We start from the raw sequence: 27,053 nt of genomic DNA, 5'->3' as shown, positions 1-27,053 counted from the left end.
GTGCCAGTGCCAGGGCCAGGGCCAGGGCCAGGGCCCTGAGGGCCAGGGCCAGGCCCAGGCCCGTGAGGGCCAGGGCCAGGGCCTTGAGGGCCAGGGCCAGGGCCCTGAGGGCCAGGGCCAGGGCCCTGATGGCCAGGGCCAGGGCCCTGAGGGCCAGGGCCAGGGCCAGGGCCCTGAGGGCCAGGACCAGGGCCCTGAGGGCCAGGGCCAGAGTCAGGGCCAGGGCCAGGGCCCTGAAGGCCAGGGCCAGGTCCAGGGCCAGGGCCATGGCCCTGAGGGCCAGGGCCAGGGCCAGGCCCAGGGCCCTGAGGGCCAGAGCCCTGAGGGCCAGGGCCAGGGCCAGGGCCAGGGCCCTGAGGGCCAGGGCCAGTGCCAGGGCCAGGGCCAGTGCCCTGAGGGCCAGGGCCAGTGCCCTGAGGGCCAGGGCCAGGGCCCTGAGGGCCAGGGCCAGGGCCCTGAGGGCCAGGACCAGGGCCCTGAGGGCCAGGGCCAGGGCCCTGAGGGCCAGGGCCCTGAGGGCCAGGGCCCTGAGGGCCGGGGCCAGGGCCCTGAGGGCCAGGGCCAGGGCCAGGGCCCTGAGGGCCAGGGCCAGGGCCCTGAGGGCCAGGACCAGGGCCCTGAGGGCCAGGGCCTGGGCCCTGAGGGTCAGGGCCAGGGCCCTGAGGGCCAGGGCCAGGGCCAGGGCTAGGGCCCTGAAGGCCAGGGCCAGGGCCAGGGCCAGGGACCTGAGGGCCCTGAGGGCCAGGTCCAGGGCCAGGGCCCTGAGGGCCAGGTCCCTGAGGGCCAGGTCCCTGAGGGCCAGGGCCAGTGCCCTGAGTGCCAGGGCCAGGGCCAGGGCCAGGGCCATGGCCCTGAGGGCCAGGGTCAGGGCCAGGCCCCTGAGGGCCAGGGCCAGGGCCTTGAGGGCCAGGGCCAGGGCCCTGAGGGCCAGGGCCAGTGCCCTGAGGGCCAGGGCCAGGGCCAGGGCCCTGATGGCCAGGGTCAGGGCCAGGGCCCTGAGGGCCAGGACCAGGGCCCTGAGGGCCAGGGCCAGGGCCATGGCCAGGGCCATGGCCCTGAGGGCCAGGGCCAGGGCCCTGAGGGCCAGGGCCAGGGCCCTGAGTGCCAGGGCCTGGGCCCTGAGGGCCAGGGCCTGGGCCCTGAGGGCCAGGGCCAGGGCCCTGAGGGCCAGGGCCAGGGCCCTGAGGGCCAGGGCCAAGGCCAGGGCCAGGGCTAGGGCCCTGAAGGCCAGGGCCAGGGCAGGGCCAGGGCCATGGCCCTGAGGGCCAAGGCCAGGGCCAGGCCCAGGGACCTGAGGGCCAGGGCCAGGGCCAGGGCCCTGAGTGCCAGGGCCATTGCCAGGGCCCTGAGGGCCAGGGCCAGGTCCCTGAGGGCCAGGTCCAGGGCCAGGGCCCTGAGGGCCAGGTCCCTGAGGGCCAGGGCCAGGGCCAGTGCCCTGAGTGCCAGGGCCAGGACCAGGGCCAGCGCCAGGGCCCTGAGGGCCAGGGCCAGGGCCAGGCCCGTGAGGGCCAGGGCCAGGGCCCTGAGGGCCAGGGCCAGGGCCCTGAGGGCCAGGGCCAGGGCCCTGAGGGCCAGGGCCAGGGCCCTGAGGGCCAGGGCCAGGGCCCTGAGGGCCAGGGCCAGGGCCAGGGCCCTGAGGGCCAGGACCAGGGCCCTGAGGGCCAGGGCCAGAGTCAGGGCCAGGGCCAGGGCCCTGAAGGCCAGGGCCAGGTCCAGGGCCAGGGCCATGGCCCTGAGGGCCAGGGCCAGGGCCAGGCCCAGGGCCCTGAGGGCCAGAGCCCTGAGGGCCAGGGCCAGGGCCAGGGCCAGGGCCCTGAGGGCCAGGGCCAGGGCCCTGAGGGCCAGGGCCAGTGCCCTGAGGGCCAGGGCCAGGGCCCTGAGGGCCAGGGCCAGGGCTCTGAGGGCCAGGACCAGGGCCCTGAGGGCCAGGGCCAGGGCCCTGAGGGCCAGGGCCAGGGCCCTGAGGGCCAGGGCCCTGAGGTCAAGGGCCAGGGCCCTGAGGGCCAGGGTCAGGGTTCTGAGGGCCAGGGCCAGGGCCAGGGCCCTGAGGGCCAGGGCCAGGGCCCTGAGGGCCAGGACCAGGGCCCTGAGGGCCAGGGCCAGGGCCCTGAGGGCCAGGGCCCTGAGGGCCAGCGCCAGGGCCAGGGCCCTGAGGGCCAGGGCCAGGGCCAGGACCAGGGCCAGTGCCCTGAGTGCCAGGGCCAGGGCCAGGGCCCTGAGGGCCAGGGCCAGTGCCCTGAGGGCCAGGGCCAGGGCCCTGAGGGCCAGGGCCAGGGCCCTGAGGGCCAGGGCCAGGGCCCTGAGGGCCAGGGCCAGGGCCCTGAGGGCCAGGGCCAGGGCTAAGGCTAGGGCCCTGAGGGCCAGGGCCAGGGCCCTGAGGGCCAGGGCCAGGGCTCTGAGGGCCAGGGCCCTGAGGGCCAGGGCCAGGGCCAGGGCCAGGGCCCGGGCCAGGGCCAGGTCCAGGGCCAGGGCCAGTAGACTCCAAGATCCTCTAGTAACACCTGCCCCATTTCCTCATCTCCACACAAAGACACATCTCCCTTTGGGTTGAAATGAGAGGATGAAATGAATGGGGCTTCTGCTGACCCTACACAGAATTCCTGTTCCTCAGTGGACACCTTGACCTCTGCATTTTATTAAATTCAAAGTAATCCATCCCTCCAACTCCAGTAGAGGTTTCCCCTTGTATTGTGGTTTCTAGTTGATTTTCTTCATTCTGTGTACCAGCCAGATAATCTCTGGTGTCCTAAAAAGCCAAACGCTCTGGAGGTGCCACCTATCTCCAATTCTTTTCCAACAATACTCTGTGGAACACACTCCAAGCCACCACTCTGAAGCATTTTATTCAAGTCCTCATTGAACTCAGAGCAAGCTGCTGAGTTCAATGATGGGTTTCAGCTGTCATCTCCCTTACTGTTAGCCACAGGAGACACAGCTGACTGTCTCTGAGGTACTCGAGTGTGTGTACCTGGTTCCACCACATCAACCACTGCTGTCATTTTTGGGACTAAAGTTTATACCTATTTTGCAGCACTTTAGAATTTGACTTGAGATTTATACCTGGGGAAGTGCAGTAGTTCCTTTTTGTATTAGAGATGCTTCAGCTTACTAGTCTGTAATTAACTGAGTATTCATCACTGAATTTAAGCACTGGAGGCTCAGCTATAAAGTGGATTCATGAAGGTGGAATGCATATGGTGTAATATATATCTCTTATTTTTCTGCATTTGTCTCAAAGTAATTGTGAGTAAATGGAGGATCAACACTTCCATTCTTTGCCTGACTGACAGCAAAGTACTTACCTAAGTTTTTAAATTTTGTTTTCATTTCTGTGGAGATGCCATGGCTGGTGTGGAACTCCTGGGTATATAGCTATATTGTAGCCTACTTTACTGTCTCACATTCTGGGAAAGCTAGGATTTCTATATCATGGTTACAGGTACCTCACTACTCATCTTTAAAGTGCACGTGGAGAAAGAATGATACTTGATATCTACCTGTTAGGGTTAGGGATTGATATTTCTTTTTAGAGGTGTCCTATGTATGTGAGTGTGTATGTATCCTATGTCTGCTTTTGTTGATGTTCAATGTTGCCCTTGCGAGGTTTTTATTTTTTCAGTTCACAAAATACTCCTAATATTAAAATGTTTTTAAAATAATGAGGATATTGTTTGCAATACTTTGTTGACTAAGAATAGGTATTAAAGATGGTAAGGATTTGATTTGATCTGTTTTTTTTTTTTCTTGGTGAAGTTTTTTGTGTCAGACTTTGGGTGTCCTTCCTTCCTTATACAAGGTTTCATACAGTGCACATTCATCTTGAGCTCTCTATGTACCATAAAGGACCTTGCAGTCCTGATTCTCCGGCCTCTACTTCCTAGGTGCTAGAAGACAACAGTATGCAACTTTGGCTCTCAGAATGTGTGTGTGTGTGTGTGTGTGTGTGTGTATGTGTGTGTGTGTGTTTGAGAAAGAGGTTTACTATGTTGCCTAGACTGGCTGCCTCCTTCCCTTAACCTCCTTAGTATTGGAATTACAGGTAGTTCAAGGTTAAGGCACCAGACCACTGATGGCCTTGTTTTTAGAAAGGTGTCACACAGGAAGTGCGGAAGTGACCGCCATTGTAGCTAAAGATAATCGTTGTTATAAAGAAGTCACATAATTTAGGGCTTTTTTTTTAATCTACAGGAAAGAAAATGCAAATATAAAAGAATTTAGCAGGGCAGTGGTGTAGCTTGGGGGTCCATGCAGGGCCCTACAGGACCCCCTTTCTTTTAATATAAACTAACACCTGTCTTAGGTGACAGAGGACATCAGCATAATTCCTTTCCCGTCATTGGAGAGGTCACCCAGGCCTGTAACCTTCCTGGCTTAGGTTGGATATTTGCCCCTGTAGTGAGATAGTCCTTCTGTAGCACTGACCACGCCCATTGGGGGTGGAGCGATGGGCGGAGGTGACCTGAGTAGGAAGGTCGGAAGGGGCCAGGAAGGTGCTCTCTTTCTGGCGTGACTCGGGCAGGAGAGGATCAGGTTGAATTTCCTGGTGTTCATCTGTCTACGTTGTAAGTTATTTCTCCCTGAATAAACATCTATTCGGCCTATTTGTTTATCCTGATCCTTATTTACCGCAATATGCCCCCTCTGTCTTACCCATCACTGGTGAATAGTTTGTCAGCCACACGTGGGCAGTGGCATTTTCAACATCACTAAAAATGCGGCCTGCCAGCTGTAGGAGGCAGTCTGCAAATTCTGAATAGGTCTCAGATGGTCCGTGCAAGACCTTGAATATTTGATCTCCTGCAGCCTCATTAGGCAAGGCTTCCCAAGCTCTAGTAGCAACAGCAGTAATTTGTGCATAGACCTCTAGGTCAAAAAGTATTTGAGTTGCAAGGGTAGCATATTGCCCTCCACTTGTTGCATTCATGAGCATATCTGAATTCCTAGCAGGAAATCCGGCAACAGCATTACTTTGCGCAGTTTCCTTGCAAAATTCTTGAAATTCGCCTCTCCAGAGCAAATAGTCACCCCCACTCAGCATGGCTCTACAGAGCTGCATACAATCACTAGGGGTACAATTTAACGCTGCAAAAGACACAAAAATTGTCTGAGTAAAAGGACCATGGGCCCATAAGCAGTGACAGCCTCTTTAAGCTGTTTTATATCCTTAAAATCTAATGGGCTGTGCTCCCTAACCCTGTTATCTAAGGATCCACTGTCTCTATCACTGGAAACACCTCTCTTTCCTTTTCTAACACTTCTACCTTCTTCTAAATCTTGTACTTCCTCAAAAGTACTATTCATCTATGCCATTTCTTGTTTTACTTTATGGCAATGAATTCTTTAGCTGTCTTGTTTTAATCCTGGTGCCCTGCCTTTTCAATAGGGCCACTAATTGCCCACTGAGCTTTTCCTTACAGTTATTGGCACCAATCCTTCAATACACCCTCATTCAATTACTTTTGCCGGCCGGCCTTCGAGGGCGATCTCTTAGGTGATCCTTTCGATCTCAGTGGGACCTCCACTTGTAGAGCCCGCGCTACCTACCATCTCTACCACGAGTCAGGCGAAGGCCTAGAGATTGAAATAAAGATAAGACAGCGAGTCATTCGTTCAATGGCAAAGTTGGAACACCAAATGCCGAATGCTGTTTATGGAGGGGGACAAACGGGCTTAAATACCGGCTTATAGCACAGTGGAAAATTACAGGAATTTTTTTGGCTTAGCTCCTCCCTGTGTTGTCACGAGGTGTATGTCACAAGATGTGTTGTCAAGAGATGTGTGTCACAAGATGTGTTGTCATGAGATGTGTTGTCACGGGAAGAGTACCAACAAAAGCCTTGGGGCAAGGAGTTCCTGCCAACAGCTTTAGGCTAGCTCAAGGTGCCTTGGGGGTCCATACAGGGCCCTACACAGTGGTGGTTCTGAAAGGGTCACACAGTGTGGAATTTGGTTTGCATTTCCCTGATAGCTAAGGATTTAGAGCACTTTCTTAATTGTGTTTCAGCCTTTTTGATTTTATCTATTGAGAGTTCTTTCTTTGATTCTGTACCCCATTTTTACTAGTGTTATTTGGTATTTTGTTGACTAGTTTCTTGAGTTCTTTGTATATTTTGGAGATCAGCCCTTTGTCAGATATAGGATTGGTGAAAATCTTTTCCCAGTCTGTGGGCAGCCTTCTGGTCTTCTCCAATGTGTCCTTTGCCTTACAGAAGCTTCTAAGTTTGAAGAGGTCCCATTCATTAATTGTTGCTATCAGTGTCTGAGCCCCTGGAGTTATGCTCAAGAAGTGGTCTCCTATACCAATTTGTTCAAGGGTAACCCCTAATTTCTCTTTTAAGAGGTTCAATGTGGCTAGTTTGCTGTTGAGGTCTATGATCCATTTGGACTTGAGTTTTGTGCATGGTGACGGACATGGGTCTATCTGCAGTCTTCTACACACCATCATCCAATTGTGCCAGCACCATTTGTTGAAGATGCTGTCCTCGACCCATTGTATCCATTTAGCAGCTTTGTCAAGAATCAGGTATTCATAGGTTTGTGGGTTAATTTCAGGAATTTCAATTTGATTCCATTGGTCTACATGTCTATTTTTGTGCCAATACCAGGCTTGTTTCAGAACTATAGCTCTGTAGTAGAGCTTAAAGTAAGGGATGGTGATGCCTCCTGAAGTTTTTTTATTGCACAGGGTTGTTTTGGCTATCCTGGGTCTTTTGTTTTTCCATATAAAGTTGAATGTGATCCTTTCAAGGTCAGTGAAGAATTGTGGTCAGATTTTAATGGTGTAGTGAGATTATCTGTTGCCTACAATCTTCATGGGCATAGTTAATTTCATTGGGTTGGAGTTTTCCTTCCAATACTTTCTGTAGGGCTAGATTTGTAGATACATATTTTGAAAAATCTCGTTTTGTCATTAAATAACTTGTTTTCTCCATCTATAGTGACTGAGAGTTTTTTCTAGGTATAGTATCCTGGGCTCGTTTCTGTGGTCTCTTAATACTTGTAGAACATCTATCCAGGACATTCTGGCATTGATGGTTTCCATGGAGAACTCAGGTATAATTTTGATAAGTCTACCTTTATATGTTATCTGTCTTTTTCCTTCATTGCTCTTAATATTCTTTCTCTATTCTGTATGCTAAGTGTTTGATTATTATATTTCGAGGGTGTAGAGAGCTACGAAGTGTCTTGCCTTAAGATGGCACAGGCTTCTACCTTCCAGATGGTGAGCGCTCTCTATGGTAAAAAAAATTTCCTTATTTGGCCCAGGCTGTTGAGCTTGCTTGCTTCCGTATAAGAGCAGCCTATCTGCAGGGTCCCCGTGGCTCAATGGGGTTTTTCAGCGCAAGGAGATTTAAGCCAGTGCAGGCATTTCCCCGGAGTCAGAAAAAGAAGCATGTTCAAGGATCCTGAATAAACTACTTGAAGAAGATCTTGCCCGAGTTGCATCTTCCTTGCATGCTGAGGTTGGGAGCGACACCTGGTGGCCCTTACCGCGAAGGAGATCAGAACTTCTTGCAGTCAGGGCAGCACTGGAAAGTTCCCAAGGTAAGGTGGGACAATAAAGACCTCAGAAATAAGCGGCAATAAGGTTCCCTAGGAAGAGTGGGATAATAAGGACCTCAGGGATAAGTGGCAATAAAGTCTCAGGCATTGAGCAAGAGGTTCTAGCGAACCGAAAGTAAATTTTTTTAAAATGGGGACATCTCAGTCTCATCCAATTTTTCTGGCTCTTCAGGTGCTACTTTTGTCAAAGAAACTTAAATTAAAGAAAAGCACATTAAAGAGGTTTCTGGGCGAATGCGATGCCATTGCACCTTGGTTTCACAGTTGCGGGAGACCTTATGTTAGTGTGCTGGGACAAGTTTGGCAGGGATCTTGACTTCCCTTGGGAACAAGGGATGCTAAAGCCTGGAGTCAGAACCATTTGGATGTTAATGCATAGCTGCACTGAGAACCAGAAATGCTGTAGAGAGGCAGTGGAAAAGGAGCAAGCTGTGATAGAAATGATACCAGAAGAAAGATCAGAAGAGGTTAAGAGCACAGGGGAGTCTGATATGGATGAAACAGACTCTGACGAGGAATTGCAGGCCATTGTAGAAAAAGGTTCAGAAACAATCCCTTAGAGAACAGAGAGGGGAAGAGAAGGAGAAATGGCGATATAAGGAGGAGGAGGATCCCCCTGGAATAAAGCCATTGGCGGCTCCCCTTATCAGATGGAGCAAGGGTGGGGCTGAAGGACAGGGCATTCCTTTCCCCTGAGGTGTGGAGAGCAGTGCAAACTGACCTTGGTCTAGCTTTTCCTGTTTTCCAGGATGCCCAATGCAATAGATATGAGGAGCTTTTAGACTTAAAGGTCATCAAGGTTTTGGCTGAGTCTATGAGAACATATGGGATTTCAGCTTCTTTTACTGTAGCCCAAATTGAAGCCCTGAATAGAAATTGCATGACTACTAGTGTTAAGGTGGAAATTTCATGCCTTGAAATGCATCAATTATATGGATGATATATTGTTGGTGGCCAAGGATGAACAAATTTTATATCAGGCTTATGATGATTTGGTTAAATTATTGGTAAAGGTTATTTATAGCCCCTGAAATGGCTCAAAAGGATAAGATTGTTAATTATTTAGGAACCAAAGTGTATGAAAGACAAATTGTTCCTCAAAAGATTGAGTTGAGAAAGAATAATTTGAAAACATTAAATGACTTTCAGAAGTTATTAGGAGATGTTAATTGGATTAGGAGTTATTTAAAGTTGCCAAATTACAAATTAAAGCCATTATGTCATATATTAGTAGGGGATCCAGCTCTTTATTCTCCTAGGCAATTGACTGTTGAAGCGAGAGAAGCCTTATGTAAAGTTGAGGAAAGACTACAAAATGCATTTCTATCTAGAGGGAAGGAAGGTCAAGCTATCACATTATGCATTCTCCCTACCTAAATTCAGACTACAGGGTTGTTATGTCAGGTCGGATCATTGCTTTGGATTCATCCCAAAATCTCCCCAGCTAAAGCAATAGAACATTATCCCACAGCAGTCGTTAGTTTGCCTCATAGTGGAATTCAACAAAGCATTAAATTTTTTGGACTGCCCCCAGCACTACTTGTGGTGCTTTATTACTGTCACCCGGTTAAGATCTTGTGTGGCACTATCGAAAATTGGGCCATATTGCAATGTGGGTTTGAAGGAACGATAGATAATCATTATCAAAAACATCATTTAATGTAGGGCCCTGCATGGACCCCAAGGCACCTTGAGCTAGCCTGAAGCTGTTGGCGGGAACTCCTTGTCCCAAGGGTTTTCATGGTACTCTTTCCGTGACAATATATCTTGTGACACACATCTCGTGACAACACATCTTGGGACACACACCTTGTGACAACACAGGGAGGAGCTAAGCCAAAAATTTCCTGTAATTTTCCACTGTGTTATAAGTCGGTATTTAAGCCCGTTCTTCCCTTTCAATAAACGGCATTCGGCATTTGGTGTTCCAACTTTGCCATTGAACGAATGACTAGCTGTCTTGTCTTTATTTCAATCTCTAGGCCTTCGCCCAACTCGTGGTAGAGATGGTAGCTCGGGCGCTACAAGTGGAGGTCCCACCGAGATCTGAAAGAAAGGATCACCTAAGAGATCGCCCTCGAACGCCGGCCGGCAAAAATAAATGAATGAGGGTGTATTGAAGTATGGATGCCAAAAACTATAAGGAAAAGCTCAAATAGCAATTAATGGCCCTATTGAAAAGGCAGGGCACCAGGAGTAAAAACAAGACATCTAAAGAATTCATTGCAATAAAATAAAAGAAAAGGCATCGATGAATAGGACTTTTAAAGAAATACAAGATTTAGAACAAAATAGAAGCATTAGAAAAGGAAAGACAGATGTTTCCAATGATTGAGGCAATGGATCCTCAGATAACAGCGTTAGGGAACACAGCCCATTAAATTTTAAGGATATAAAACAGCCTAAAGAGGCTGTCACTGCTTATGGGCCCATGGTCCTTTTACTCAATTTTTTGAGTCTTTCCCAGTGTTAAATTGCACCCCTAGTGATTGTATGCAGCTCTGTAGACCCTTACTAAATGTGGGTGACTATTTGCTCTGGAGAGGCAAATTTCAAGAATTTTACAAAGAACCGCGCAAAATAATGCTGATGCCAGATTTCCTGCTAGGAATTTAGATATACTCTTGAATGTTACAAATAGAAGTCAATATGCTACCATTACAGCTCAAATTCTTTTTGACCTAGAGGTCTATGCACAAATTACTGCTGCTGCTACTAGAGCTTGGGAAGCCTTGACTAATAAGGCTGCAAGAGATCAACTATCTAAGATGTTGCAGGGACTGTCTGAGCCCTACTCAGAATTTGCAGACCACCTCCTACAGCTGGCAGAACACATTATTGGTGATGTTGAAAATGCCATGCCTATAGTTAAACAATTAACATTCAAAAATACAAACAAGTATTGTAAAGAGGCTTTACGTCCCCATAAGTCCAAAAGAATTAATGACTATATACGCATATGTCGGGACATAGATGGTCATCACATTATGGGCCAGGTTATAGCTTCAGTTATGAAAAGAGGGGAGAAAAATAGAGGAGCCAGACCAAAGAGTAGCTTTGGATGTGAACAGCTAGGACATTTCAAAAGGAACTGCCCCCAGGGTGTGGCAACGCAATTGAGCCCTAGGCCAGGGCTTTGCCCACGTTGCAATAAGGGTCATCATTGGAGCAAGGAATGTAATCCTTTACCAGCTCAGGGAAACTGGAAGCGGGGCCAGCCTCGGGCCTCTCAAGCCCAGATGTACGGGGCAATGGATACACCTGTAACCCGCCCAATACAGATGATCCCTCAGAGAAACCCCTTTATGTCCAGGACCTTAACAGTGGTACCCCAGGAAGCACAGGATTGGACCTCTGTTCTGCCACCCGAGCAATATTAACACCACAATTGGTACTCAAGCCTTGAGAACAGGAGTCTTTGGGCCTCTTCCCCCAGGAGCAATAGGGCTATTGTTAGGACGCAATAATACCTTGTTCAAAGGAATTAGAGTTATTCCAGGAATAGTAGATTCAGACTTTCAAGGAGATATAAAAATCATGTTTAGGGTAAAAATTGAGGTATTAATGATACCACAGGATGCTCAGATAGCGCAACTGGTTCTTCTTACTATGTTCAAACCAACAACCCCTTTTTAAAGGACATCAGGGGATCTGCTGGTTTTGGGTCCACAGGCTCCATGGGTGCTTTTTGGGTATCAACTCTTGAACAGCGCCCCCATGCTCACCCTTACGTTACAAGGTAGACAATTTTCTGGACTTGGGGACAGGGGAGCAGATTCCTCAAAAAAAGCAAAAAAACATTGGCCACAAGCATGGACTCTTCAGCCAGCCTCCACTCATTAACAAGGAGTAGGAACTACTATGGCTCCAGAACGTAGTACTCAGTTTCTTAAATGGTCAGATGATGAAGGACGTACAGGAATTTTTCAGCCTTTTATATTAAGTCATATACCTGTTAATCTTTGGGGAAGAGATGTGCTTCAGGCCATGGGAGCAGTCCTTACTACTGAGCCTGTTAAAAATATGCTGGCTGACCAAGGTTATATACAAGAAAAAAGACTGGGTAAATTCCTACAAGATGACCCTCAGTCTGTTACATCCAAAAATTTAATTATCAAAAGAGCCGGAGATTGCTCTGGGCTGGGAAATTTTCCCTAGGGGCTATTGCTATACAGCCTGTTCCCATTCCTATTGTCTGGAAAACTGATAACCCAATATGGGTGGAGCGATGGCCCTTATCTATTGAAAAGTTATAGGCTGCACATCAAGTTGTAAAGGAACAATTAGAGACAGGACATATTGTTCCTTCCACTTCCCCATGGAATACCCCAATCTTTGTTATAAAGAAAAAATCTGGAAAATGGAGACTCTTACAAGATCTCCGAGCTGTTAATGATTGTATGCAAATTATGGGAGCAACACAAACTGGCTTGCCTTCCCCTGTGGGTATTCCTCAAGGCTATCATTTATTAGTTATAGACCTAAAAGTTTGCTTTTTTAGCATTCCTTTACATCCTCAGATAATGAATGATTTGAATTTAGCATTCCTTCTATTAACGTTAAGGAGCCCTGTAAGAGATATCAATGGATGGTGTTGCCTCAAGAAATGGCCAATAGTCCCACTATTTGTCAAATTTTGTACAATTGGCCATTGCCCACGTTAGAGAGAAATTTCAATCCCTATATATTATACATTATATGGATGATATTCTTTTAGCCGGCCCGGATTCTAAGGAAGTTAATGAGGCTTTGGGGGAATTGCAACATAATCTTCAACTAGCTGGCTTAAGATTAGCCCCAGAAAAGTTGCAACAAGAATTTCCCTATCAATACCTGGGTCATCAAATGTTATTTTCTGGTATCCGTCCTCAAAAGATTACTTTAAGGCTGGATAATCTGACCACCCTTAATGATTTTCAAAAATTATTGGGAGACAAAAATTGGGTTCGATCTAGTTTGGCCCTAACCACTGGGCAGCTTAGACCATTATTTGATATTTTACAATGAGATTCTGTCCCCACTTCTCCACGCACCTTAACGCCTGATGCGCGAGAATGTATAAAACTTGTGCAAAAATGTCTCCAATCTGCACATTTAAATTATATTGACTATACTCAGAACTTGATGTTATTAGTCTTTGCTTTAGCGTATTCCCCTACTGCGGTGTTTTGGCGAACTGGTCCTATATTATGGGTACATGAACATGCATCCCCAAGAAAGACAGTTACATCTTATCCTCAGGCAATGCTTGCTATTATTCTAAACTCATACAAAATGAGTATTCAAGTTTTTGGCAAGATGCCGGATTTAATTGTTAATCCATATACTCAACAACAGATACAATGGCTTCAACAGTTTGATGAGGAGTGGGCACATTTCTTGTGTTCCACACTCTGCTGCTTTGATAGTCATTTTCCTTCCAGTAAGTTAGCTCATTTTTTTAAAGATTACCCTGTGTGTTTCCCCAAGGTTATTTCCCAAAGTCCTCTGAAGGGGGCCCATAATGTGTTTACAGATGGTTCTTCAAATGGTTGTGCAGTAGTTGTTTCTTTTCCCATTATCAAACGCTCTATACTTAAAGTGAAGTCTGCACAATTTCCAGAACTAGCTGCAGTACAATTAGCCCTTCAAAATTTTTCTAATGAACCATTTAGCTTAAACACGGATAGTAAATATGTGTATCATATATTGGCTCCCTTAGAAACTGCTGCTTATATAGCTCCAGTGTCTCGTGTACAAGAACATTTAGTAGCTGTACAAAGCCTACTATGGAGGAGCTCTCTTCCAATTTTTGTAGGACATCTCCGAGTGCATTCTGATTTGCCCGGCCCTTTAAGTGAAGGAAATGCTATTGTTGATTTTAATACTAAAACAGATAATGCCATCATGATGATGAGAGAGTCTGGGTATGAAGCAGCCTGCAAAGCTCATACAATTTTCCACCTTAATGCAGGGTCACTCAAATTCCATTTTAAAATTACTAGAGACCAAGCTAGTGATATAGTTAAGAATTTTCCACTATGTGCAGATTTCTTATCATTCGATTGTTAAAAATCAACTATTACGTAATGAGTAATCACTGTATAAGGCACTGGCCCCATTCTCTGGGCAAGGCTTGTGGTACTGATCTCCTTCTTTGTCAATCCCACAGCAGCCAAATGACAGATGACACCATCATTACTTACCAAATCAAATAACTTAATAATTGGATAGTCCTCCATACCTAAATTTCATAGGATGGAACCAAACTCCAGTGATTGTCAAGGAAGTTATACTCAGATAATTAAATAATGCCAAGTGATTAACACCCATGGAGGAATGGCCAGACTCCAGTCAAGAAGAACAATAATATATAATGAAATATGATTGAATAATGACATGGTGTTGCATACTTAAATACCACATGGAGTAGTCAGACTGATCTCTTATTGGAATAATTATGTTTTGAAAAATTAAATTGATAATTAATTAGAGGGCCTTTTATAGTAACACTGACGAGATGAAAACAAAGTCCTAAATTTATCGCTGATGTAAAGATCTATTTACATAGTTAATGATGAAGTAATGAGATGATATTACATCATCAACTAGCAAAATCTGACTCCAAACGGACTTATGGTCCATAACATTACCTGTATTTTAAATATGTAAATTAAATGATGAATTATTACTTAATTTCCTAGTTTAACAGTTAAAGAAGTAAGTGTTGCATTAGATGATGTGATGGTCTGGTACAATGGTCTCCCCTAAGGAGGCTCAAAACTCCAGTGATCACTGAATAAATAATGACAGATTTCAATACTAGATGAATAAACATTAAACAAGTGGATGGTGTTTTATGCGTGAAGCCTAAATGACTGCTCAATACTGAAGAGACATTGCATTCTTAATCATAGATTTGAACAAAAAAATGAATGAAGAGATAGTTTCTCATAATTCACCCCTAGAGAGATAACAAAATGATATCAACATAGATTTAAATAAAGGGAGGAAGTAAGAAAGAAAGAAAAAAAGTAAGGAAGGAAGGAATAAAGAAAGAAAGAAAGAAAGAAAGAAGAATTCACAAGATACAATTTAACACCAACAAGGTGGATCCCAGACTCCACTCTTCCTGGAGTAGAAAAAGACAGATTTGAATAATGAAATAATCAGATAGTTAGATCATCTGTCACACTTCAGTGTGACACAAGGTGGCGCCAAACTTCAGGTATCACAGATTATATAATGAAAGAATTTAATAATTACATCTTTAAATATGTAAGCCATTGACCTTTTTTTGTATCATCAATTCCTGGGCAGACTTGCCAGGTATGAAACTGTATGCTGTCATCATGCATTTTTAAAATGCCATCAGTTAATCGTCAAATAACCATGCTGTCTTGCCTGATGAATTCTGTTGGCCTGTCATCATCACAAGCGCCTGAATCTCTGTTGTGGTGTGGCAGGACGTGAGATAATGGGCCCAATCCTGGAGTAGCAGTAGTAGCCACAATGTTGATAACAGCTGAAAAGATGGCTGCAGCAGGGGCATCACCAGCATAGCTGAGAGAGAAAGATGTTCTTGGGTGTTCTGAGTCTTCATCCTTGTGCCAGGTCTCAGTGATGGTGCCGATTTCCTAGTGCAACTCCTTCTCATGGTAGATCACAACCTATGTGAAGATGTGGAGGAAGAGCAAGTAGTCAACACCCAGACCACCGTGCCTGCCTTGGTGAAGTCCCTATACTTCTCGGAGGGCACCGTGCAACCTTCAGGACTCCATCACCCACCATCCCTCGTACTCTGGGAGATGCATAGATCATTCAGAAAATGCTCTGCCCGTGTCTACAACTTTCCTAAACTTGTCCTTGACACATTTTTGCACCCTAACCTTAATCGGTGATGGCACTGTCTGTCGTTTACATAATTTAAAGAATTAAATATGTCAGTAATAGCTAACTGTCACAATAAATAGGGGATGTAGCATTTTACTGGAAGGGAAGCATGGCCAGACTCCAGTCATGAAGGATGTCATCATCATCAATTGAGTCAATTAATCATAAAATGTGAAGATATTGCACATTATCTCCACAAGAGGGAGCTTTACACGTCTCTTCATGGAATGGAGGATTTTTGTTTACATAACTTTACAAATATTTACATTATCTTGGGGATTAAAATAGATTGTCAATTTAAATTCATTAATTATGTAATTAGATGATATGTGACACCAGATTCCTGTCTCATGGATGATATAATCGTTGTTTTATATAATTAAATAATCAAATAATGAGTTCATGTAACATCATCCACTTCGCTAAGGTGGCTCCAAACCAGGCTCATGAACGATGCTGTCGTGATAAATTTAAATATTTTAACTGCAAAATTGATATTAAGATGGTCTATAATAATTGCCTCAAACATCATGTCACCACAATCCACTGGTCACGGATTATCTAATGTCCTATTTTAATAATCAAATAACAACATAATCAGATGATGAAATGGTCTGCCATATTCCACACAATTCACTCTCTGTTGACTCCCACATGATTGTGGGAAACTCCCAGGTTCATCCGTTATTTAATCACAGAGCAGACTAGTAACATGTTTAAATGCTGAACTGTCATTGTGTATGCAGGGATTTTTAGAAGATATCACATATTTAATGTTTGGCTGCTGCCTCAAAAGACATGGACTGATCTCTAAGTATACTCTAACAAATGGATTATCACCTTCTTGAAGGAAGTCATCAATGGCAAACTCACCTTTTGATGAATACTTGTGAGTCTTATTTGTCTTTTGTTCCATAGTGTGACTTCTTAGGAGAGAGAGTATTCATAAACAGAAGACTTTGAACTGTTTCTCCACAGACTACATTCTCTGATGAGTAGGTAATCTTTAATTTGCTAACTAGTAAAAGCTGTAGGCACACCTCCAGAGGTGTGGCTATGACTTGTTTAGAAGAATCAAATGTTGTCATTAAAAGTTTTAGGAGATAGTTACCTTGGGAGACTGTTATGTCCCATGATAACACTTTCTCGAAGCTGCTCTCTGGTCCTTGGCCCATGATACCAGGATACAGACTGCAACAGGGTTGCCAGGCAACATTTATGAACCAACATTCTGTCACATTCTAGTGCCCCTCCCACTTGCTTAAAGGTGTATAGCCACCGATGAACTAACCTTACAGCCTCACTGAGTTTCTCACAAAAACAAAGCAGGGCTCTTTCTTTTGAGTTCTATATATTTACCAGTGTCTCAAGCTACAACTTGCCTATAGTGACATAAGCACGAAAACGAAAGCATCATTGTGCCATTCAAGTACAATGATGAGTATTTTAAGCCTGTTTTCTATGGTTCAGTTTTCTAATTTCTAGAACGGAAATAATACAATTAATCGCATCTACCATAATCCGTTTCCCTTTATTGAAAATAAAATAAACTCCTCTTCATTCTCTTATGTTTAGAGGAGCTTGATCCCATGGTTTCTCTGAGTTGTTTATATTTGCATTAGGCTGATGATTAAGGATTTTGAGCAATGTCTTCTGTTTCTTTCAGTCATTTTGGATTCCTCAATTGACTATTCTCTATTAAGTCCTGTACCCTGCTTTCTAATATGGTTATTTAGAGTTATTTATTGTGAGTGGTGTGTCATGTTAACAGCCCAACAGAGTTCATTAGATGAGATTCCCTGATCAGGAGATTATTCAGTTATTCCGTTTTTAAAATCGGTGGTCACTGTGTCCTTCATGGGTCAGTTCTGTTGCAACCTCTCAGAACCTGATGATGAGAAACCTTACAGTTTTTTTTTAAAATTGTGTAATCATTCGATTGTTAAAAATCTACTATTACGTAAACAGTAATCACTGTATAAGGCAGTGTCCCCCATTCTCTGGGCACTGTTTCTCGTACCGATCTCCTCCTGTGTCAGTCCCACAGCAGCCAAATGACACATGACACCATCATTACTTACGCAAACACAATAAGTTAATAAATTGATAGTCCTGCTTACTTAACGTTCATAAGATGGAACCAAACTCCAGTGATTGTCAAATAAGTAGTATTTAGATAATTAAATAATGCTACACGATTAACTCTGTGGAAGAATGACCTGTCCCCAGTCAAGAATAACAACTTCTTCATCGATTTAAATAATTATTGTACAATGAATAATGATTGAATAATGACATGGTGGGGCATAAATAAATCCTACATGGATTATTCACACTGATCTCTTCCTGGAATAATGATATGTTTAAAAAATTAAATTGATAATTACTTAATGTGCATTTTATATTAACACTGACAAAGTGGCACTAAAGTCCTAAACATATAATGAAAAATGATTAAATAATGACAGTGTGGTGCATCCTTAACTCCCACATGGAGTAGTCAGACTGATCTCTTCCTAGAATAATGATTTGTTTAAAAAATTAAATTGATAACTAATTAGTTGGCGTTTTATAGTAACACTGACGAGGCGGCACCAAAGTCCTAAAAATTACGCTGATGGAATGATCTATTTAACTAGAGAAATGATGAAGTAATGAGATGATGTTACATCAACTCCCAAAATCTGACTCCAAAAGGGACTTATGGTTCACAACATCACCTGTATTTTAAATTCGTTAATTAAATGAAGAATTATCATTCAATTTCCTAGTTTAACAACTAAGGAAGTGTAAGGAGGCCCAAACTCCAGGGATCACTGAGTACGTAATGACAGATGTTCATAATTAAATGAAAAAACATTAAACAAGTGGGTGGTGTTTTATCCGTGAAGCCTAAATTATTGCTCCATACTGAAGGGTCATTGAGTTCTTAATCATAGAGATGAACAAAAAAATGAATGAATAAAGAGATAATTTCTGAAAGTTCACCCCTAGAGAGATTACAAATTGATATCAACATTGATTTAAAGAAAGAAAATGAGAAAGAAAGAAATGAAGAAATGAAGGAAGGAAGAAAGAACGAAATCACAAGAGTCAATTTAACACCAACAAGGAGGATCCAGACTGCACTCTACCTGGAGTAGAAAAAGACAGATTTGAATAATGAAATAATCAGATAGTTAGATCGTCTGTCACACTTTAGTCAGCTCCTCCACGGAAGCTCAGATTGTTAGTTGAGCAGTCTTGTAGTTCTCTAGACCATTCTTTGTGTTCAACTTTATCTTCAAATCAATATTGGCTCCTTCTTTTATGTTCTCTCTCTCTGTCTCTCTCTTTCCTCTTTTAGCTTCCTTTGAAAGGCTATTATAATTGCCCTTCCCGGAGAGTGAGATCAACAGCTAACTTCTCCCTGGAGCCCTCAACTAATTCCTGTTGAAAACAGGATCAAACACCCATACATAAACACTGAGTCAAACTAGAACCCAGATGCAGATGGAGAGAACAAGACCATGCGGCAGAAACACATACAGACAGCTTACTTGAACAAGGATGAGCTAAAGTCCACTAGACTGATAGCTGGGAAGCCAGCATGGGACTGACTCAGTCCCCCCTGAATATGGGTCTCAGCCCGAAGGACTGAGCAGTCTAAGGAACCTCAGACATTGGAGCCAGGATATATCTCTGGTGCATAAAAGGACTTTGCGAACATATCCCCCATGGAGGGATAACTGCCTTAATCTAGAGACACGAGAGAAGCCCTCGTCCCTACTTCACATGACCGGTCAGATCTACATGACCCCAACTGTGTGGCATTCCCCTACATATGGAATTGGAGTGTAGGGATAGGAGGGGAGGGTGGTTAGAGTGCATGTGAGAGGGCAGAGAGGATAAAAGGGAGGGAAGGAGGGATGGAGAGAGGAAAGAGGGAGGGAAAGAAGGAGGGAGGGACGAGAGGGAACTGGGATCAACATGTAAAATAATAAATTAAATTTAAAAAAATGCTTTGACTCCAAAATTTAATTTGAAGGACAAGTTACTGGGAAAAAGGATTTCTATTTTTGTTTCCACAGAAAATGAAAAGATGTGGATTTCTTCCAGACTAATGTCATTTAATCATGCCAGACTGCCTGAATCAGAGTACAAGTTGATCCTACATTCAAAACAGCTGGACAAAACAGCCTTACAGACTACAGCCAGGATTTCTGACTCTTCTTCGAATCCCCTTGACAGCGCCCCTTACCACCTGGAAGTAGTTTGGAAAGAATGACGCCCAAATTCCCAAATATTGTGTATAAATGTTTGTTTTAATTTAATTGGAGTTTGTTATATAAAATAAAATAAAATTAAAAAAAATTTAGGACTATCCTCTAAAATTAATAAAGCAATGCAAATGTTCTTTTCAATGCTGTTAACAGTTCACTGATCACAGACAATGACTTTTATCTAAACTCAGTAAACCAAATCTCTGGTGCACTGACCACAGGCACGTCAGAATAAGTGTTTTTTAATCTCATGCTTCAAAAGAATTACTGGTATTTTATAATATGTCTGTAAATTGTGACCAAAATGTGTTCCTTGTAATTTCTGTATAAAAACCTAATACTCTAAATGAAAAATCGCAGCAGGTGCAAACCTCCTCCAGTGTGTTTGTGTCTGTCTGTCAAGCCAAAGGCACTCCTGACCTGGCCATCGAGTTTTGGTACCCATGGAGACCCATCAACCACTGAGCAGTGTGCAGTATGTGGTGTTATTGGCCTGGTTGTATAAGAACTTCCAATTGTCAGGAAATAATAGCAGGAACCACTTCAAAAAGATGATAACTTGTCTTTCTCTCATAAGAAAGCTTGATGATTGTTCTATCACTGTAGGTGTTTTATTCATGAACCTCAGAAAAACCGTTTGACAAATGCAAAATTATAAAAAGAGCATTCTTCATGGAAAGTTGAAAATTTAGAGAGGAATGGAGCTAGGAATATTTTTGTTTATGAACACTACTGTTAGCCAGCACAACTTACTCAGTGAGCACTGTTAAACTATCTGCATTATTCATGGATTCATGCTTCTCTACATACACAGGACTGGTAGGATTAATCTCTCCAAGCAGATGTTCTAGGATGTCTCAAAAGTTCTTTCTCAGGTAGTTCAGCAATGACTGCCTACCATGTGAAATCTTAAGAGTACAGTAGTTGTCTACTTCATCAGGCTGGATGTCTCAACTTTTCTTCAATATATATTAAATTTTTCAAAGAATGTGGTTCTATTGCTAGTATAGGAATGAAATTGTAGCCAGAATTAGGAGAAGTAGCCAAAAAGAGAGCTTCCTCATTTATCTATGCAGGCTAACACCAGATGATTCGATCCATATTAAAGGTGCATCGGATTCTTTCTTGATTTGTGTAGATTTGCATTGCTGTTTTCAAGAAAGGCTTTATCTTTGTAGTCCTGGAACTCATTCAGTAGACCTGGATATCCTCAAATCATGAAAATCAGACAGCTTCAGCCTCATGAGATTTGGGCTTAAACATGTGCACTGCCACCAAACAGCTAAAGGTGGATTTCATCAACTTTTCCACAACAGGGTTCCTCTCTGTGTCTTGGGCTGTCCTAGCACTTATTCGGCATTTCTGACTTTAAGCTCAAAGAATTCTTCCTGCCTCTGCAGGTGCTTCAGCTCTTTGGTTGGTCTTCTATGTTAAACTGCTGGATCTTTGTCAAGCAGCAATGGCACCAATGTACTACACACCATTATTTCACAACATAGCTTCATGTGCTCTTAATATGTAGAGATGGCTCAGCTGTTAATGGCTAGGCTCACAACCAAAAACATAAGAGTTTGGTTCCCAGCAACCACGAATATCTAGGCCCTGCTGGTCAGGGCAAGTGGTGCCCTACATGATGCTTTCTTCATTTAAATTTTTTGAATGTGGAAGCCTATGAGCAAACTGTCGCAGACAGATTCTGATATGACGAAACTCAAGAGACATTTACTCAAGTCAAATGGAAAGATCCATGTCTGAGACTATGGAAAGGGCCCAACTTTCTCCTAATAGGGGGTTGAGGGGTGTGAGGGCATGTTTGTGTTTTCTTGCAGGAAGAAGATGAGGTCCAGTGACTGCCAGACCATTTGGTGGAGATGTGTGTAACAGGAAAACTGGACCTGAGACCTCAGAAGTGTAATACCTCCTCTCTCTCTCTCTCTCTCTCTCTCTCTCTCTCTCTCTCTCTCTGTCTGTCTCTCTCAAGGGTCATTCTCTAGAACAGTCAAGGCTTAAACCTATTGTTTTTACAACACAGAGGAATTTGTGCAATAATCAAAGAGGAAATTTGCTTTTATGCTGATAAGACTGGCTTAATGGAAGACAGCTTAGATAGATTGCAGAAAAGTCTTGCTGAACGTAAATGGCAGTGGCAACAAGCCAAGTACTAGTATAAAAATTGGCTTTCCACCTCCCCTTGGCTTTCTACCTTGCTTTCTTCTTTCCTGGGACCATTTATGGGATTGCTACTGATGATGACTTTTGGGCTTTGGGCATTCCAGAAATTAACTCAATTGATCAGAACTCAAATTGATTTCATGCTATTTCTGTACACTACCATCAGCTTTTGGAAAGGGAACAGGGCTCTTCTGAGAAACCTGATGAGGATGATGACAGTGTACTGAACCACCTAGACAAGGACTCGATTTCACAGGACTCGAACAAAAGAGGACCTGGTTCTCTCAAATATGAAGACGTCAATGATGGGAATATCTCAGTGCCACAAAATGGAGGCAGACCCTTCTCTTTGGCTGTAAGTCGCTCAATGACAGCAGTAGCATAGGACAATCTCTGAGGAGCCCACTCATCTTGCCCGAGTTTCTTGCCCAATTTTTGACCATGTCCTTGAGTGCTGAGTGAGGATGCACCCTATGTAGATTAAGACAGGGGTCCTACCATTTGTCCCATAATGACAAGCCCATCCCCAGGGCCCGATTGTGGGAGCCCACTACATAGCCTAAGATAGACACTCCATAAAAAAAGAATAAAATAGGGGGAGACGTTGGGAGCCAGCCTTGAGTCACATACTCTTGCAGAATCACTTACACCTTAAGATTCTAATTGAGCCTTATCTTGGTAAAACAGAAAACTGCTAAACAGTGGTCTGTTCCACTCCTTCCAGGAACTGAGATTAACAAGACACCAAGAACTGGGATAATCAGACGTTTATGGTCTGATGTTTATGGTGTGGGACCTTACCAGAGCCCCAGAGTCAGCAAAGCTACCCCTACCCACTTCCTCCCCGCTTTGCTTTAAAAACCCCTCTTTGTGCCTAATAAAGTTTGACCTTGACAAGCATTGCTTGGTCTCGTTCCTTCTTTCTCTCCCATTATTTTCAGGTTCTAGCCCACCTCAACCCAGCAATAACTAGGCACTGCTGCTCAGAGAAATTATTATTTGAAATTCCATGATTCTTCATGTCCCCGTGATTTTTCCAGAAGTACTTCCTTCAAAGGGGATCACAAAGAGAGTCTTTATAATGTAAGGGTAAAGATATTTACTGATTGTGTCAGTAGAGGAATAGAAGACAGAAAAGAGAGAGTGAGAGACAGAGAGAGAGAACTTAAAAGAGGGAGCCTTTATAGGATTGAAGAGAAAACTGAACCTACAGAAATGTCCAGAGAAATACAATACTGACCCCAACTAACAATTTGACCAACAGTGGAAAGGCCCTTCCCTGATAGTGAGATCGATGACTAACTTATCCACCACATAGAGCCCTCATCTAGTAACTGATGGAAACAGAAGCAAACAGCCACAAATAAACACTGACCTGAAAAAGAATCCAGATGCAACGAGACAGGACAAGACCAGTTTGCAGAAACGCATAGAGACAGCTGACCTGAACAAGGAGAAGCTAACTTAACTGGCCCCCAGACTGATAGCTTGGAATCCATCATGGGACTGACTCAAACCCCCCCTGAATATGGGTCTCAGCTAGAAGGCCTGAGCAGTCTAAGGAATTCCAGGTAGTGGAACCAGGATGTATTCCTGGTACACAAAATGGACTTGTGGGCACATGCCCCATGGAGGTGTACTCCTATAACCTAGAGACAGGAGAGAAGTCCATTTCCCCTCTTCAAGTGACTTGAAAGATTTATATGACCCCTCCTAGATGGCATCATCCTACATGTGGAGTGAGGGGGGATGGGATGGGAGGTTGGTCAGGGTGCATGTGAAGGGGTAGAAAGGCATAATGGGAGGGAGAGAGGGAGGAAGGGAGAGGGAACTTGGATACTTTTATCGATATGTAAAATAAAAATTAAAAAAAGAAGCTCATGTGTTGTTTGTTTCTTTTTTTAGGGGAAAGGGAATGGGAAATGGGGGAAGGGAGGGGGAAAACTGAACTATGGGGACAGGAGCAGTAGAAAAGTAAGGGGCAGGAAGGAGAGGAAAAGAAGCAGAAAGAGAGAGAGGAAGAGAGCGAGAGGTAGGCAGGACCCTTTAAAAAGGGAACATAGAGAATGTGCACAGGTGGTGCTCTTAGTGGCTGTAGCTGTGCACATAGCATGTCAGAACCCCAAAGGCAGGTCAGTAAAAATGCCCAAATACTAACACTTACAGAAAAAGTGCTTAAAAGCTAAAAATTAAAACTGGAATATGAACTTAGGCACACAGATCAGTCAGTAAATGTCTTGTAGAAGCATGTGGATCTAAGTACAATCCCATTTATGCAGTCACACAGAAAAGCAGGGATGGTATTGCATATGTGTAATCCTGCACTTGTTAGGTAGAGATGGTTGGGGCCTGCTGGCCAGCCAGCCACTGCCTCTAGGCTGGTTGTTTCTTTTTGAGGCTATGTGCCTAGTAAGTTAGGTGATAGATGTTAGATGATTGATTGATAAATACATAGATAGATAGATACATACATATATGCATACATAGGTACATAGATTGATAATTGATTACTATAGACAGATAAATGATAGGAGATGAAAGATAGATAGATAGATAGATAGATAGATAGATAGATGGATAGATAGATAGAAGATGAGAAATAGTTATGGGGCAGGCAAGATAGCTGCATGAGTAAAAATGCTTGATATAGAAACCTGACAGCTTGAGTTAGAGTTCCAGAAATCCTGTGAAGATGAGAGGAGAGACTGACTCTTCATAACTCTCCCCTCACCTCCACATGTACCTCCCTACCTACACACACCCCAGTCACAGGGTAGCAATGTTTTAGGAAAAGAAGGTAATATCCCTGGCCTAAGCACACACACACACACACACACACAACACACACACACAAACACACACACACACACACACACCCCACACACACACCAAATAAACCTATTAAAAGTTGAATTTAAAAAAAAACTGGGGGGAGAATTCTCAATAGAGGAATCCAAAATGGCTGAAAAAACTAAAGAAATTGCTCACAATCCTTGGGTATAAGGGAAATGCAAATCAAAACAACTCTGAGATATATTACTCCAGCCAGAATGGCTAAAATTAGAAACACCAATGACAACTTGTGCTGGAGAGGATGTGGGGAAAGGGGAACACTCCTCCACTGCAGGTGGGAAAGCAAACATGTACAACCATTTTGGCGATTAGTGTGGCAGTTCTTCAGGAAAATGGGAATGACTCTACCACATTACCTAGCAATACCCCACTTAGGAATATAGCCAAATAATCCACATCCATGCAACAAAGACATGTTTATGTTCAGAGCAGCATTATTTGTAATAGCAAGAACATTGAAGTAACCTAAATGCCCTTCAACTGAAGAATTGATAAAGAAGATGGTGCACATTTCCACAATGGAGTACTATGCTGCGAACACACACACACACACACACACACACACACACACACACACACACACCACTGGAATCTTGAAATCTAGAGGCAAATGGATGGAACTTGAAGAATCCATCCTGAATGAGGTAACCCAGTCAGAAAAAGGGGAACATGGTATGTACTCACTCATATATGGATTTTAGACATAGTGCAGTGGATCACCAGTTTATAATTCACTTTTGCTGAGAAACTAGGCTACAAGGAGGATTATAAGAGGTTCATATAAGGTTCCTCACAGAATAGGAAAGGGTCACGATCTCTTTAGCATATGGGGTGTTGGTGGGGACAATGAATAGAGAACGATCTACAAGAAACAGAAGAGGAGAGAAAAGCACGTGGGAAGATTGTGTCAGGGAAGGAATAGATGAGAGAAAAGGGAGTGAGAGAGACAGAGACAGGAGAGACACAGAGAGAAACCATAAAAGAGGGAACCATTGTAGGTTTAAAGAGAAAACTGAACCTAGAGAAATGTCTAGACATCTACAAGTCTGACCCCAACTAACAATTTGAGGAACAGTGGAAAGGCTACCATAAATGGCCTTCCCTGATAATGAGATTTATGAGTAACTTGTGCACCATAATAGAGTCCTCATCTAGTAGCTGATGCAAACAGAAGGAAATAGCCACAACTAAACACTTGGCATAACTGGAATCCATAAGCACAGAGGGAGGACAACACCAGGCTGCAGTAACAAATAGAGGCAGCTTATCTGAACATAGAGGAGCTAATGGGCCACCAGAGGGTTAGCTGGCAATTCATTATGGGACTGACTCGGATGCACTAAACATGGGTCTAAGATAGAATGCCTGGACAGTCTACGCGACCTTGGAGAGTGGAACTAGTATGTATCCCTGGTGCACACAAGGGATTTTGGATCACATCCTCCATGAAAGGATACTCCCTTAACATAGATACAGGAGAAAAATCTTAGTCCCTACTCCAAATGACTTGAAAGATTTAGTTTATCCCTCCTGGAAGGCATCACCCTACATGTGGAGTTTGGAGAGGTAGGAGGGGAAGGGGGTCAGGAGGCATGAGAAAGTGGAAGATAAAAGATGGAGGGAGAGGCAACTGGCATCAATATATAAAATTAAAATAAAGGGATACTTATGTTTTTTTAAAATTTACTTTTATTGTGCATGAAATATGTTTGATTTTTTGTGTTGTATTATCACTCCCTCTTTGCCATGATGCCTCCTTTATTGGTTTGGATGATATTTTGTCCTGTTTTGGAATCTCTTTATGAGGATTTATTATCTGTTCACATATATTCATGAGAAAAATTGATCTCCAATTCTCTTTGTATTTCCCACAACATAGGAAAGCCTTGCTGAGTAAAGTTTATGATCTCAACCTCATCAGGCAGAGTGGCTATTATCCATTGAATTATTGAAATTGGAATCCCCAAGTCTGTCAACCTGTTGCAATATCCAGATTGTTAAGGGCTATCCAGAAAGCCAAATTTCCACTGTACCCTGTTTCAGGTTAAATGTATATGATGTAGTAACATCTGACATAAATTATGCATGAATATTTTAAAAAAAGCCTGAATGCATGGATATCTGTGTACCTGTGGCATCATAAAATGAATTGGGTAAAGTTTCTTGTGTTTTTATATCATGGAATAAGTTGAGAAGTAACATTTCTAACTCTTCTTTGAAAGGCTGGTAAATTCCAATGTTAAAACAATGTTTCACTCAGATTTTATTTATTTATTTATTTAAATTCTTACTTATTTTTGGTTGTGAGGCTTGTAATGATTCATTTTATTT

This window comes from Phodopus roborovskii, unplaced genomic scaffold (assembly GCF_943737965.1).
Source record: "Phodopus roborovskii unplaced genomic scaffold, PHOROB, whole genome shotgun sequence".
Taxonomy (NCBI): Eukaryota; Metazoa; Chordata; class Mammalia; order Rodentia; family Cricetidae; genus Phodopus; species Phodopus roborovskii.
The sequence above is the reverse complement of the archived record's forward strand: the minus strand, read 5'-3'. Positions refer to the sequence as shown.